This window comes from Mytilus californianus, unplaced genomic scaffold, assembly GCF_021869535.1.
Source record: "Mytilus californianus isolate M0D057914Y unplaced genomic scaffold, xbMytCali1.0.p SCAF_4, whole genome shotgun sequence".
Classification (NCBI taxonomy): domain Eukaryota; kingdom Metazoa; phylum Mollusca; class Bivalvia; order Mytilida; family Mytilidae; genus Mytilus; species Mytilus californianus.
The window spans coordinates 75,697,155-75,712,526 of record NW_026262690.1 but is presented as its reverse complement, the minus strand read 5'-3'; the positions used below and the strand labels follow the sequence as shown (position 1 = coordinate 75,712,526).

Below are 15,372 nucleotides of genomic sequence, written 5' to 3'. Positions count from 1 at the left end.
CTTACATCTAATACATACATGTAACAAAAAATGACCGGTCTAAAAAGAGAAAGTAGATACCATAGGGCAATAAAAATCAAAGCACTGTAAGCGCTGTAGGCAGTTAACCAAAAACCAAGGCAAACGTAATTATGAAAACTGTGGCAATGTTGCTTCAATTTTTTTTTAAGATTTGAAAGAACAAACATTAGACATTCGTATATTGTACATTTATGTTCATTAAATGAATTGATTATTAAGGCAAATTAATTAATATATTTCATCAAGGTTTTCAAAAGCAACTCGTATATCAATGTAAATGACCCCCATCTTCACCCCCAAGTGCATGGTGTTACTCCATACCAAGTTTGGAATAAAATGACAGGTGATTATAAAACAGTTGGTCAAACATTCTCGGGCTTTACACTGCATGAAAGATTTATATGTTTTCTTTAAAATGAGCCATTAATGAAAATTATTATAGGCCCAGAAATAATTTAATAAACAATTAAAGTAAATTCAATAATCTATACTCATTTTTTGGATCAATTTTTTTTTATAATTAACAAGAAATAATAGTAACAGGATGCCATTACGAAGTCTCCCAAACAAAGCCCCCATAATTCGTCATTCCCATGGTCTCCTGACATTGGGCAAAGTCCAGTTCATATTGGTTTGGTCTAGTAAAGTGATATGCATATGTGGCACCAAGGAGATTGACCCTGTATGTCATTCAAATCTTTTTGAAATGATGAACAGGAATAAATATTGTTTAGGTGTGGGTATCTCGACCGTTTACAAGTTCTCAAACAGGAGGGGGTGGGGTAACCCCAGGGACTCCCCCTATTTTTCATTTGATTTGTTATATTGTCCCATACATTAATGCATATGGTTAAGGGGTGGGGATCTCGACCATTTCCAAGTTCTCAAACAGGAGGGGATGGGGTGACACCAGGGACTCCCCTATATTTCATTTGATTTGTTATATTGTCCCATACATGAATACATATGGTTTAGGGGTGGGGATCTCGACCGTTTACAAGTTCTCAAACAGGAGGGGGTGGGGTGACCCCAGGGACTCACTCAATATTTCATTTGATTTGTTATATTGTCCCATACATGAATATATATGGTTTAGGGGTGGGGATCTTGACTGTTTACAAGTTCTCAAACAAGACGGGGTGGGGTGTCCCAATGGACTCCTCCTATATTTCATTTGATTTGTTTTATTGTCCCACACATGAATATATATGGTTTAGGGGTGGGGATCTCGACCATTTCCAAGTTCTCAAACAGGAGGGGTGGGGTGACCCGAGGAACTCCCCGTATATTTCATTTGATTTGTTATATTGTCCCATACATGAATATATATGGTTTAGGGGTGGGGATCTTGACTGTTTACAAGTTCTCAAACAGGAGGAGCGGGGGTGTCTCCAAGGACTCCCCCTATATTTCATTTGATTTGTTTTATTGTCCCATACATGAATGTATATGGTTTAAGGGTGGGGGATCTCAACCATTTCCAAGTACTCAAACAGGAGGGGTTGGGGGTGACCCCAGGGACTCCCCATATATTTCATTTGATTTGTTATATTGTCCCATACATGAATATATATGGTTTAGGGGTAGGGATCTCGACCGTTTACAAGTTCTCAAACAGGAGGCTGTGGGGTGACCCCAGGGACTCACTCAATATTTCATTTTTGATTTGTTTTATTGTCCCATACATAAATATATATGGTTTAGGGGTGGGGATCTTGACCATTTCCAAGTTCTCAAGCAGGAGGGGGTGGGACGACACTGGGGACTCCCCCAAATTATTTTCATTTGATTTCTTTTATTGTCCCATTCAAGTATATATAATGTTTAGGGGTGGGGATCGCGACGGTTTACAAGATAAAAGTACATTTTCAAATTGAAAGGGGTTGGGATGACCCCCAGGGACTCACCCTATATTTTGGTTGATTTTTTGTATTGTCCTGTTCTCATTACTGAAGACTGCATGTGTCTATCACCTACTGTTTTCGAGGAATAGTCATTTGAAAATTTAAAAAAATAAAATCCCATAGGGTTCTATAGTAAACCCCTCCCTTCTTCAGGCCCCTCCAAATACCCCCTAAATAGACCCCAATGCACAAACAAAAGATTAATGGCTCCGCTAGACATGTTAGTCTAATATTTTATGAAACCCTAAGTAAATCTGACAAACGGTCAAAGTTGTCTTCTTAGACGGTTTGAGTGGATTCGGTCCGACTTGTCTCGGGGACGAGTTGTCCACATTACTTAACACATCCCATCAACGTCGATTTCCGCATCTGTTTTCATGACCTCGTTTCATTCATAAAATAACAACAACCTTATTTGGCAAGACAAGTTAGAAATTACCACCCACTTATATAACTTTATTTCCTCTATCATAGAGATTTGTTGTACATGAACAATATTCCTGCGCATTTTGCCATTTGGGAAATATAAACGACTTGTAATTACCCATTTTAGGCGATGAAATATTTCATACAATTGTTCTTTGACATCGTAGCCAAAAGCACAGGGGATAATAAACTACGTACGGATTTCTATTGAGCACTACTTCCTATGTGCAACTTCCAAAGTTTTGGGTAGTTCGACGATCATTTAAGGTTTTTCTGATCATATTTTTTGTATTCCAGAAATAAAAGTATTAAAAAAATGTCCAATTAGTTATAAATAACATAATAGCCAGCTAGATAATAACAATGGCACGTATTTCAGCATTTATTGGGTAGAACACAAATCTAGGGTGCTCGCATAAGGCAGCTTAACTGCCTAAAAACGGACAACACCATAGTGAATAAGAAAAGCAACAGAAATACAGACAACTTAATAAAACACTTCACAGAAAACTAAGATTGAGCAGCATAAACCCTTTTATAAAAAAAAGGTAGGGGTGGACAGGTACTCTGGGAGTGTAAGCAGTTCCTGCGGCACTAGTGGCACCTGTTGTGTTGCTTATGTATTCACATTTCTAATTTGGATATATTTCAGCAATGAATGTTATTTTACCTACAGTCATTGCAATAGAAACCAAACAATATTGGTAGGTTTAAAAGATATAGATATATATTTACACCAAGATGTCGTTAAATGAAATTGGATATCCTGCATTTATCATGCTTTTCTATAACATATGGTCAAATCGCTGAAAGACCCCCCTCCTAAATTATGGAAAACTATCATTCTGCATTCACAATAATATCTTGGTGTAAATTAGATTCACCCAATCGGGCTTACGCGCTCATAGGTGTATCTAATACATATGGGTAAAGCCAAAAAGGTGCTCCAAATTGGTCAAATAACCATCTGAAGCTTAAATCCCAATTTTAAAATATTTAATGAATGTTATTTGATTACAACTTGTTATTGTGCATCAGTGACATGATGAAGCAGAAGATTTGATAAATATCAAATATCCGCTAATTCAATGTGTCTTGTTATTGAAGTTTGTCAAACGTAGATCTGTACGTTCCTGTGTCCCAAGCGTGACATGGAAATCCCCTTCTAACAAAAAATATAGTTTATTACCTGGTTGTTTTTATGGGCAAAAGAAAAACGGAAAGTAAGTTAAATCGTCAGAAAAGTGTTGTTGCACTATAAATCCGTCAAAGTTTTGCGTGAAATGCAATAAAATTAATCAAAGAAACGATTATTTCGACAGGGTTAGTAATGTTATATTGACAATAGACTACAATGGTAAAAATAACGCACGGGGTTTTCCGCGATATCGTCATCTGCGGAACATTTGATTGGTTCCTGTCATATTCATGCACCATCATACCTCGGCTGTTTCAAATAGTTCTAGTTTTGGTTTCGTATTGCGTTTTATGAGAAACATAGAATGGCAAGTTTGTAATGTCAAAATAACGTTAAACGTATGTAAATGTTTATTCCTTATTATTGACGTAAAGAGTTTATCCAGGGAGAAAAAATACTTTGTTTCATTTCAAAATTGCTATATATATGAAACTAAATGTAAACATCACTATCATTCATGGATGAAAATGGAAGAAGAACTCGATGGTAAGTTTTGAGCAAAATGTCAAACTAATAACGACCAGGGCGTCAAACAAGGTATAACGACCAAACCATTCTGTCAAATTGACACTGTATTATATAATTTTTGCCAAAATAATATGCTTCGAATGATAAGAACTAACGAAAACAACGCATTCAAACACCCAAGTCAAACCGTTCGTTCACTTTTTACGGTAACATCGATATGACCGTTACTTGACCAATTTTGTCAACCCAGTCAATATAACACCTAGGATGTAGATGATCTTTGTAGAGATATACTGCACCATTCTTTTCATTTAACTTCTATTTCAACTTACAGATAATAAAGGGGGAAAGTTAATATACATTTAAAAAGGGTGAAGTAATTTTCAGTGCTTTTTCACAGGGTGTTAATTGACAATTATATGCATAGTCAATATAACCATGGTCATTAAGAGAGTTCGTTGACACCTTAATGTTAGGGTCAATATACATGTAACTCCTACTCCCACAGTAGTCCTAAAGCTACTATTACTACTGAAATATGTTGACTTTGGCTTTTAGCCTACAAATCTCTTGTACAATAAAAAAAATTAAGCCTTTTAGTGAAATTGTAAGCATATTTCCTGCTTCTTTGAAATAGAGCATAAGTTGACGACTAAAGGATTCAAGTCAATATAACAATGGTGCTAAAGTTTATTTTAAGCACTCAACCTCCCCATACCCTTGAATTTGACAATAAAAACATGAATGTAGACACAATGCAAATCAATGTGAAGTGGTACTTATTTCCAATGCTGTTTTCAACATGGATAACATACAACATCATAAACATAAGAAGATGTGGTATTATTGCCAAAGAAATAACTCTCTACCTAAGACAAATGTAAGACCTAAAGAAGTAAAAAAAAAACAATTATAGCCTATAAAGTCACGTTATGGCCTTCATCATGGAGCCTTGACTCACATTTTCATTGATTTCAATTCAAAATCATGTATAAAACTATTTTAACTTTATTTATTGCTTTTCAGATCTTTGAGATAAATCAACTGAGTATGAACAGTGGAATAGACAGCAGAATGAACTTTAAAAAAATGTTTTTAATTTGTTTAAATAAATGATTTATGGTTTGATTCTTGAATAGTGGTTTAATTATTAGTATTGTCATACAAGAGGGACGAAAGATACCAGAGGGACAGTCAAACTCATACATTAATGTGTTTTATACTTTACTTTCAAAAGTGTTGATTTAATAAGCTCTTGAAAAAAAATTGTTGAAAACAGTTGATCAATAAAGTCACCATCTGACATAGCCAAGAGTATCATAACTGTACATATTAAATGAGCAACCTTTGACCAAAGTACAAAGTCAGTTCAAGTGAGCCTATTTAACAATACTCCTTAATACCAACAGTAAACAATATGTTCCCCTAAATACTGTGAGTAACTCATTAAGTGTCTGTTTACCATCAGGCTAAGCTAACTCTTGCAGTGCACCGGATAGTTTTATTGGGTTTGAGTTGTTATTTAAGGTTTGTTCTTTTCTTGTTATTTATCTTGATTTCTCCTCTCCCTTTTGGATTTGTGAATTAGTGCACCTTTAATTTTCTTGCATTTTATAGTTGTCACTTTGATCTGATAGATCTCAGATAGTTTTGGTTATGAGCTTGTGACTTCATTATTAGCTGAACAATAATGAACATGAACCCCTGCATGCATTCAAGAATTAAGTTTATATCGAAATAAACATAATGGATCAAACTCTTTGTGTTCAGATGTTACACCAGATTTCCTGTTTTTTTCCAGTAAGTTACTTGACATTGTGTCAATATAACAACCAAAAGACGGTATGTTGTGAGCAATATAAGCATTCAATCATAATTTGGTAAAATGAAAAATAACCATCAGTTACCTAGGCAATAGTAGAAAAAAAATCTTTAAAAAAAAATGATTTTGAAAAAGGTTAAATTTAAACACTATTTGTCAATATAACCTACATGTAAGATATGGTATACAAGATTTAATAGTCATCTTCTTCATTTAGAAGATTAAGCTGTATTGGATAAGTTTTCCCCTACTTAAAAAATTTGTAAGGGTTCCACGGAACCCAGTGCCTCGCCTACTTTTTCTGTTAATCGCAGGCTCAACAAAAATGAGGAAGTAAATCAATAAAAATATTCCTCTTGATACTATCTTTTGATTGTAAGAAGCTTCTGTCCAAGTTTGGTAAAAATCCCGGATAGTTTATGAATCTAATAAATGTTTAAAAACTTTAACTGCAGACTGAATGTAATGTTAACTGGAAGAAAACAAATTTTCCTTCTAGATACTAGCATTTGATCATAAACAAGCTTCTGTCCAAGTTTGGTACAAAATAGTATAAGAAAGTTATTAAAATTTTAAAAACTTTAACCACAGAGTGAATGTGTTGTTTCCTGGCAGAAAATCTAAGTCCATTTAAAAGTAAAATACGGAAAAAATGGATTTATTTTTTTACAAAATTTCCTTCTAGATACTAGCTTTTGATCATAAACAAGCTTCTGTCCAAGTTTGGTACAAATCCAAAATAGTAATTTTAAAAACTTTAACCACAGAGTGAATGTGTTGTTTCCTGGCAGAAAATCTAAGTCCATTTAAAAGTAAAATAAGGAAAAAATGATTTGTTTTTTTTACAAAATTTACTTCTGGATACTATCTTATGATCATAAACAAGCTTCTGTCCATGTTTGGTAGAAACCAAGGATAGTTTAAGAAAGTTATTAAAATTTCAAAAACTTTAACCACAGAGTGAATGTAATATTTTCCGGCAGAAAAACTAAGTCCATTTATAAGTAAAATACGGAAAAAATGGAATTTCATTTTTACAAAATTTACTTCTGGATACTATCTTATGATCATAAACAAGCTTCTGTCCACGTTTGGTAGAAATCCAGGATAGTTTAAGAAAGTTATTAAAATTTCAAAAACTTTAACCACAGAGTGAATATTTGTGGACGCCGCCGACGACGACGACAACGGAATGTAGGATCGCTATGTCTCGCTTTTTCGAATAAAGTCGAAGGCTCGACAAAAATCAGCTAGTGTTGCCCCCCTGTTTTTTGAGTGGCCTGTTTTAAAATTAAGGCAGAAAAACTATCAAAAAGGGTTATTGTCAAAATAACATACATTGAATTTGGATTTAATTTTGTCAACGAAGATCTGGGTTTACAACAACTACATAAAATATTTCATTTAAACTATAATAATTATGTTTACAAATATTATTGCTGTTCAAAAAACATTTTACACAAGTTACTAGAAGAAAACTTTATTTTGGACATCTATAACATACTGATCTTGCTCAGAGCACTGACATTTCAGAACATCAGGGATATCTCTGTGAATTGGTCTATGATATAATGATGTTGAAAGTTATTATGTGCAGCTAAGTATTGATACATTTCATTAATCCCATAAGAAACTATTTAAAACAAAAGATTGCACTATTGTCAATATAACTTACACAAAATATACAAGGAAGGTCAATTTAACAATAAAATGCTTCGCTGGGCGCAGCTTGATACGACCGCAGAGGTCGACCCCTGAACAGTTGGGGCAAGTATGGACACAACATTCAAGCTTGATACAGCTCTGAATTTGGATTGTGATTAAATTTTTGACACAGCATAGGTTTCTGACACAGAAAGAATGTGGTCTAAGAACTTGAATTTTTTTAATTTACCTATTATGGTCCAATGTCCAAAATCAAAATACATGGTTAGATTCAGCATATCAAAAAAACACATATATTAAATTTTTGTTGAAATCAAACAAAGTTTAATTTTGGACCCCAACTTGGACAAACTTGAAAACTGGGCCCATAATCAAAAATCTAAACACATGTTTAGATTTAGCATATCAAAGAACCCCAAGAATTTAATTTTTGTTAAAATCAAACTAAGTTTAATTTTGGACCCTTTGGACCTTAATGTAGACCAATTTGAAAACTGGACCCAAAATTTAAAATCTAAATACACGGTTAGATTCGGCATAACAAATAAATAAATGTGGTCAAAGATTTTACAAATCTAATGCGCTATAATGTGCAATTAAAGATTACTTCTTGAAATTTTTCAATATTTGAAATTTGAAAAAAAATAATATTTGAAGAATAATTCTTTTTAATTTCTGAAATCTGAAATGAGAAAAAAATGACCCCACAATTTCTTTTTAAATTATCTTAATTGTTCATTAACCATTACTTTATACATAATTTAAAAGCAGTGTAAGGGAGATAATTTCAATGATGTATTTGATTTATCTCCCTTACACTGCTTTAAATTATGTTTTGTACTAAAGTATTTGTCCATTAACCAGGACAACCTTGTTTTTCCCCCTTTTTTGCCCCTAATTCCAAAACGGTTTGAGCCATAACCCCCCAAAGCAAATCCTAACCATCCCTTTGTGGTATGTAAACTTGTAGTATAATTTCAGAGAGATCCATACATCGTTCCACAGTTATTGTCTGGAAACTAGAAAATGCTTATTTTTGGCCCCTTTTTGGCCCCTAATTCCTTAACTGTTGGTGCCATAACCCCCAAAATCAATCCCCACCTTCCTTTTGTGGTATTGAACCTTATGGTAAAATTTCAAAGAGATCCATTCGCTTAAACTAAAGTTAGAGTGCGAAAACCAATGTGTCTTCGGACGATGACGCTGACGACTACGACGCCAACGTCATACCAATATACGACCGCAAAAATTTTTTGCGGTCGTATAAAAACATAGCAAGACAATGGGTTTCAAATAAAAAGAGGTAGTAAGATACAGATGGTTGCTAACAAAATAATGTGAATTGATAGAGATATCAAAAACTTCAATTTTATATCCTAATGTCACACTTTCCAGACCACCTTTATGGCTTTACCCATATATAAAATTCTAACCATATAATTGAACAGATATATATCATGTTCACATATTTTTTACTTAATTGATTGATTGTTGGTTGCTTAACGTCCAGTGGCAAATATTTCATGCATGTTCAGGACGAGAACAAATTAATTAACAATAAATATAATAGGTAGGTCCTGTAATAGAGGCCGTCCGGGATGAAGGTCAGGGAAATTTAGACTGCCCAGGGGTGTGGAAATATTTGTTGTGAGCACTTGTCCCTGGGCAAGTTAAACTGTAAATTTTATGTCTGAGCTCTGACTGCTCTACCAGAGACCACATGACGTAGAATTTAACAATTATAGGTCACCGTAAAACTGTTTTGTATTACAATATAAATGATGTTTGTGATATTGTTTGTGAATAAATAAAAGGTGGTATGGGGTTAACATCAATCAGATAGAAACCCAAAAGCAAAACAACCAAAAGACATCTAGAGGGCAATGTTTTGTCCATTTCCCCAGACACCTGTTTAATTTTACTGTTTTCTTTCATCAGACAAGCTTGGTGTTTTGCAGAACATTGATTTTGGTGTCCCTTCTATCTATTAATTTGCCAACAAATAAGTAAGACTTTTGATCAGCAAGATGTAGGCGTTTCCTACAAATTGTGCAAACATTTAATTTATTTTCAGAAGTTTCTCACTGAAGAGCCACGAGGTCTGGAATTCTCGCTTCTGTTTTTTTTTTTTTTTCATATTCCTTGTCTTTCTCCACCTGTGTTTTCCGTTTTTTACTCGACTCGTCATTATTATTTTCATTCTTTTTGTCTTGATCACCAGGTCTTGGTGTTTTTATCAGGTATTTATCCATATCGATAAGACCCATGCAATCATGAAAAATTAAAATAACACTTCTGTGAGATGGCAAATAAAACCTAATCGACGATCCCGGGTCAATGGACAAAGATATTGCAATGTTTATGAGACCCGGGATCGCATACTTAGGCCATAAAAAAGAATATGTTTGTTTGCCCTAACCTTACCTACCCAGAAAATAGCTGCCTACTCAAAATCTTTTATTGTCCTGATGTGAAAAAGTTTTTTTTAATCAGATAGGCATGAAGACTAACAAACATCTGACACTTCAATTTCTCTTTGCAGAAAAAAAAAAGAAAATGCCTACCTACCTACCCACTGTCTCTACCTTTGGGTAGGGTTTGGGCTAACCAAAATATTTTTAAATGTGCCTTATTTTTATTAATTTTGGTTATCGATCTATTTCCATTTTTTTTTTAATACTTGTCATCATGAACATTGATGTTTTGATTTAAATATATGTTTTTCACGTGTTGATCATTGGTTTCTTTTACATAAAATAATACATCTTAATAAATTATGAAAATAATTCTATATTTTTGATTAAATGAATTTTGTCAACTGTAATTTTTTACTTGTCCACGGGCAACCCAGACAAAAACAAGAGTGCACACACTGAAATGTCTCGCCTTCTTTACTAACCATTGATTGTATGTTGATAGTCCTAAATATAAAGCTTTAGTACAAGTAACACATAAACTTAACATGATCCAAAAAAATGAGGTCAAGGTCAGATAAACCAAACGAGAAATACATGTACACCTTACAATCATTCAATAAACCAAACATAGTTGACCTATTGCTTATAGTTTCTAAGAAACAGTCTTAACCAAGAAAACTTAACATTGACCAATGAACCATTAAAATGAGGTCAAGGTCAGATGAACCATGCCAGGCAGACATGTACACCTAACAATCAATTTATGCATTAAATATAGTGGACCTATTGCTTATAGTATCTAAGAAACAAACTTAACCATGAAAACTTAACATTGACCAATGAACCATGAAAATGAGGTCAAGGTCAGATGATACCTGCCAGACAGACATATAATCCTTACAATCCTTCCATACAACAAATATAGTTGATATATTGCTTATAGTTGAAGAAAAACAGACCAAAACACAAAAACTTAACACTGAGAAATGAACCGTGAAAATGAGGTCAAGGTCAAATCAAACCTGCGAGACTGACATGTACATCATAAAATATTTCCATACACCAAATATAGTTGACCTATTGCATATAGTATTAGAAAAAAAGACCAAAACTCAAAAACTTAACTTTGACCACTGAACCATGAAAATGAGGTCAAGGTCAGATGACACCTACTAGTTGGACATGTACACCTTACAATTATTCCATATACCAAATATAGTAGACCTACTGCTTATAGTATCTGATATATGGACTTGACCACGAAAACTTAACCTTGTTCACTGATCCATGAAATGAGGTCGAGGTCAAATGGAAATTGTCTGACGGGCATGAGGACCTTGCAAGGTACGCACATACTAAATATAGTTATCCTATTACTCATAATAAGAAAGAAATTAACATTACAAAAAATGTTGACTTTTTTTTTAAGTAGTCACTTAACCATGAAAATGAGGTCAAGGACAATTGACGTATGACAGACAGTAACTTCGTAACATAAGGCATCTATATACAAAGTATGAAGCATCCAGGTCTTCTAGCTTCTAAAATATAAAGCATTTAAGAAGTTAGCTAACGTCGCCGCCGCCGCTGGATCACTATCCCTATGTCGAGCCAGGCTCGACAAAAATTACTTGTCCGGTTGTTCAAATGGACGAGTCGGGCGAGTCGGGCATAGCATTTCCACACCCCTGCTGCCACTGGAAAATGAGGGTATATTGGATAGGGACAGAAATTTTGCCTTGCAACAGGCCACCTACGGACCCCTCAAAGAGTTGTTAAAAGGGTTCTTAACGTGCAGAGAGCGTGGCACTCTCTCCACGAGGCATCAGATTTAACGTCCCCTTCTGACCGGACGTGGCTGCATACTTGATACATCCCGCACAGCCAAATGGCCGCCCCACTTTGGCAAGGGTTTTACTGCCGGTCGGAAGAAGACCTGTAGTGACCATATTTCTATTCCCCATGCAGTCACCCTTTGGGCATTATTTGTTTAATTACACTGCATATCAATATGGATGATTAAGTTAAATATTTGATTTTATACCATAATTCTTTCACTAACTGTATTTAATAAAACACACAAATGATCAGGCATTGTGTGAAGGGTAAAAAGGCAAATACCATGGCAAAGAGGGTAAAAAAGACATATCCTTGCATTGTGCATATACCCAGGAAGTGATGGCAAACTAAAACATTATTATGACGACCTTGACACTTCATTGAATCAGCGTGCTAAAACCTATTATACGATCCCCACCTCACTGATTTTAATTTCTTGAAATGACTAAAATAAATGTAATTTGCATACAGTGGGGACTATCAGTGGGTTACAAATAAAACATTTTATAATTTTATTACTTTCCTATGGTCCATGTATGTTTATTTTAGGGCAACAACCATTTTCTTATCTGAAGGAAAGCAAATTTTTTTTTTCCTATCATGTTTTTCACAAAACCATAAAAAAAATTTCAGCTACAGTGCAAAATCGAAATTTTTTTTAGGTCAGCTAGGCCATAAAAATATTTTTTTCAAAAAAATCCCAGCCCCCCCCCCCCCCCCCCCCCCCCCAGATAAGAAAATGGTTGTTGCCTTAGCAAAATACAGGATGGACATTGTATTCGTTGACCAGATTTGAAAGCCATTTTTTATACTTCTCTGAATGTTAAACAAGTTCAATCTGGAGGCAAATTATGAAATAGTAATTTCAATATGGAAAAGTTTTTAAGGCTAAATAATTTAAAAAAACAAAAGAAACTAAATAAAAAAGCAAAACCAGAAACTGAATATAAAAAAGCCTTTGGAGCAGAACTTTTCCACACAGTGTAATATTCATGTTTTTATAAAATAAAAAAGTGACAATTATAGTAGAAGAGGCTGCTCAAAATCCAGCATTTGTACTAAGATTTATCCATAATCATTGAGGTAAGGAAGTCTAGATCTGGTTATGACATAAAAATAACTTTTGACTTGTCAGCTGTGGTAAAAATCTATTTGATACCCCTCTCCCAAGTTAATCAAAAGATAAGTTGACTGCTCCCTTATATAACTGAGACTACTATATGTTAATAGTAATTTAAATTGTCAAGTTACCAGTTATGGATAAAACTAATGTACATAAGTACATACATTTAGTAAGTGGACTTGGAATAATATCTTTTAATAATTATGTATGAAAAAGACGGTGAGTCCCAAAAGTAAGTCACTCTCCAAGCTGGCAAGTGGAATTTCAATTTGGTGAGTTGAAATGAAAAGCTGCTCGTCAATTTGGCGAGTAAGAAAAACAAAAGGTTTCACACACTGCATTTGTACAATCAATTCCAAGTAACTTCAATATAACATTTATTGAACCATACCATGATGTTTTATTCAGTTGGTGAAGTGTTTTAAATTGTTCATATGCCTCTTTTAATAGAGGAAAATTACTTCCTAAATTCTCTAATCGATACCAATACAATAGCATCGCTTTAATTATATTAAAATAAATTGGAAATCTAACGCAACATTTGTTGTTTTTTTGTGCACCCCAAGTATAAATTTGTTAAATTTAATGTGAAGTTTCTCACCGGGTAAACCTGAATATAATTTTTCAAGAGATACATCTTCCTTCTTACATTTAGAGGAAAGAGAATTAAACATTCCCCATACTTCACTACCATATAATAAAATAGGTTTCACAGTGTGATCAAAAGCATGAATACTTGTTTTGATGTTAGGATTTAGAGATAAAAAAATTTTCCGCAATTGATAATAAGCTTTTAAGGATACTTGTACAGTTCACTTTGAGCATAACTAAATGAGCCAGATGAGCTTAAATATAAACCCAGGTACTTGTATTTTGAAACACATTCCAGGTTTATATTCTGGTATGTGTATTTACCTGTGACCCAACCTTGCAAGCCTACCAATGGGTCTCAAGTGAGAGAATCCACACCTGGAGGCGGGCTTCAGCTGGCCCCTAAACAATAATGTACAATAGTTCAGCGAATTTTTTTTTCGTTATATTTATAAAATAATATTCTCAAAGTGAAAACAAAATTAGTAAAAGAACTGTATACAATGTAAGACAATATAGTCGTATATTATAACGTGCATGAAAGTTATTTATGGTCTTTTCTGAGCCCTGCATCGAACAAGGGTTGGTCTTTGTTACTTGAATTGGACAGAAAATTTCTACAAACATAAAACAATGCATGCATAATCGGATCCTGTTCCTTATATTTAAGCCTTGTAATGTATGCAGCATTCTCAGCGATGGATTTCGTAAGACATTCCCGCTGCTTACTTCTGGAAACCTTGTTTACAACTACATGTACATTTTTTATCATTGTAATCATCCATTGTGGACTTTGAATAAAAAAAACTTTTCTCAAACATAGATCAAACACTGGTCATACTCTGTGATCAGACAAATCCTTTTTACTATTAAAATGGAAATAGAAGGCTATAACTGCAAACTGCTCATCAAATGAGGTCCATGCATTCTTGAAATAAAATAGCCACAGTGACTGACCACATATTTTCATTAAATCGCTTTCATACTTCTAGAGTTGAGAATGGGAAATTATGTAAGGGTAGCAAATTCATTCATATTTCAAGCCAATCCTGAACAAAAATTTCTGCTATTTATATAGCTATACAAATTTGGGAAAAAATAGCAAGCCCTGTTTGAAAGTTACCAGCCGTGCATCCCCGGGCAGGCTGGTAAATTTACTAACTCTGGTAGAGGGCATACTCCCCTCCCCTCTTTTGATCTGAAACAGTATCATTTTTTGCATAAAATGTCATAAAATCGTCCAAATTTGTTTTGCATCACTCCACTCGGCGTGAAAATCTACCAATTTATGGAATTACGCCCCTTTGAAAAAAGCTGAATCCATCATCCGCCCCAGCCTGGGACTGTAGTTATGGTCGATCGGCAGCTCGTGCTAAATTTTAGAGGCATTGCCCTTCCTAAATAAAAAACATGAATGGTAATGAAAAGTAAAACGTGATAAAATGTTGAAAAAAAACAAGTACCTTGCTCCTCCAGATGCCGCCATCTTGTTCCGATTTTAAAGCATGCGCACTGGTGATATTGTGTTATAGCACGACCACAAAAATGGCGTTTAATAATATCGATGTACACACATAGTTCACACTTCCTCATAATAGACGGCGAGTGAGACTTGCTTAATTTTTCTTTTTATTTTATGTTTGATTGAAAATTAAAGCAATTTAGCGATAATCATACAATTTACATCTGAGGACGTCCTTAGTTGTGAGTGAAGTCCTCACTTACTGGTGTGTATACTTACACATGTCCTCATTGACATACGTGTACCAGAACACACACACACACACACGCACACACATATAGATATATTTACCTTTACCAAGATTGATTTTTATGACAATATGCAAAGGAAGATTTCTTTAAAAAAAGAAAACATTCTGAGAAGTCTACATAATAAT

At 34.2% G+C, this 15,372-nt stretch overlaps 2 long non-coding RNA genes across 3 annotated transcripts in view; one reads left to right on the top strand and one right to left on the bottom strand.

The window, feature by feature from the left end:
* The window catches only part of LOC127738547 (uncharacterized), a 33,985-nt gene extending 19,007 nt beyond the window's left edge, over positions 1–14,978 (bottom strand). Inside the window, exon 1 of one of the 2 annotated variants that reach the window (XR_008000106.1) lies at positions 14,938–14,978. This is a non-coding gene — a long non-coding RNA (uncharacterized LOC127738547). The remainder of the gene's footprint in view (positions 1–14,937) is intronic. The other variant, XR_008000107.1, reaches the window with a different exon arrangement.
* On the top strand, positions 3,899–5,153 carry LOC127738548 (uncharacterized). Its single transcript, XR_008000108.1, has 2 exons — positions 3,899–4,035; positions 5,044–5,153. It is a non-coding gene; the product is annotated as an uncharacterized LOC127738548 (long non-coding RNA).
* Positions 14,979–15,372: the final 394 nt, after the last annotated feature.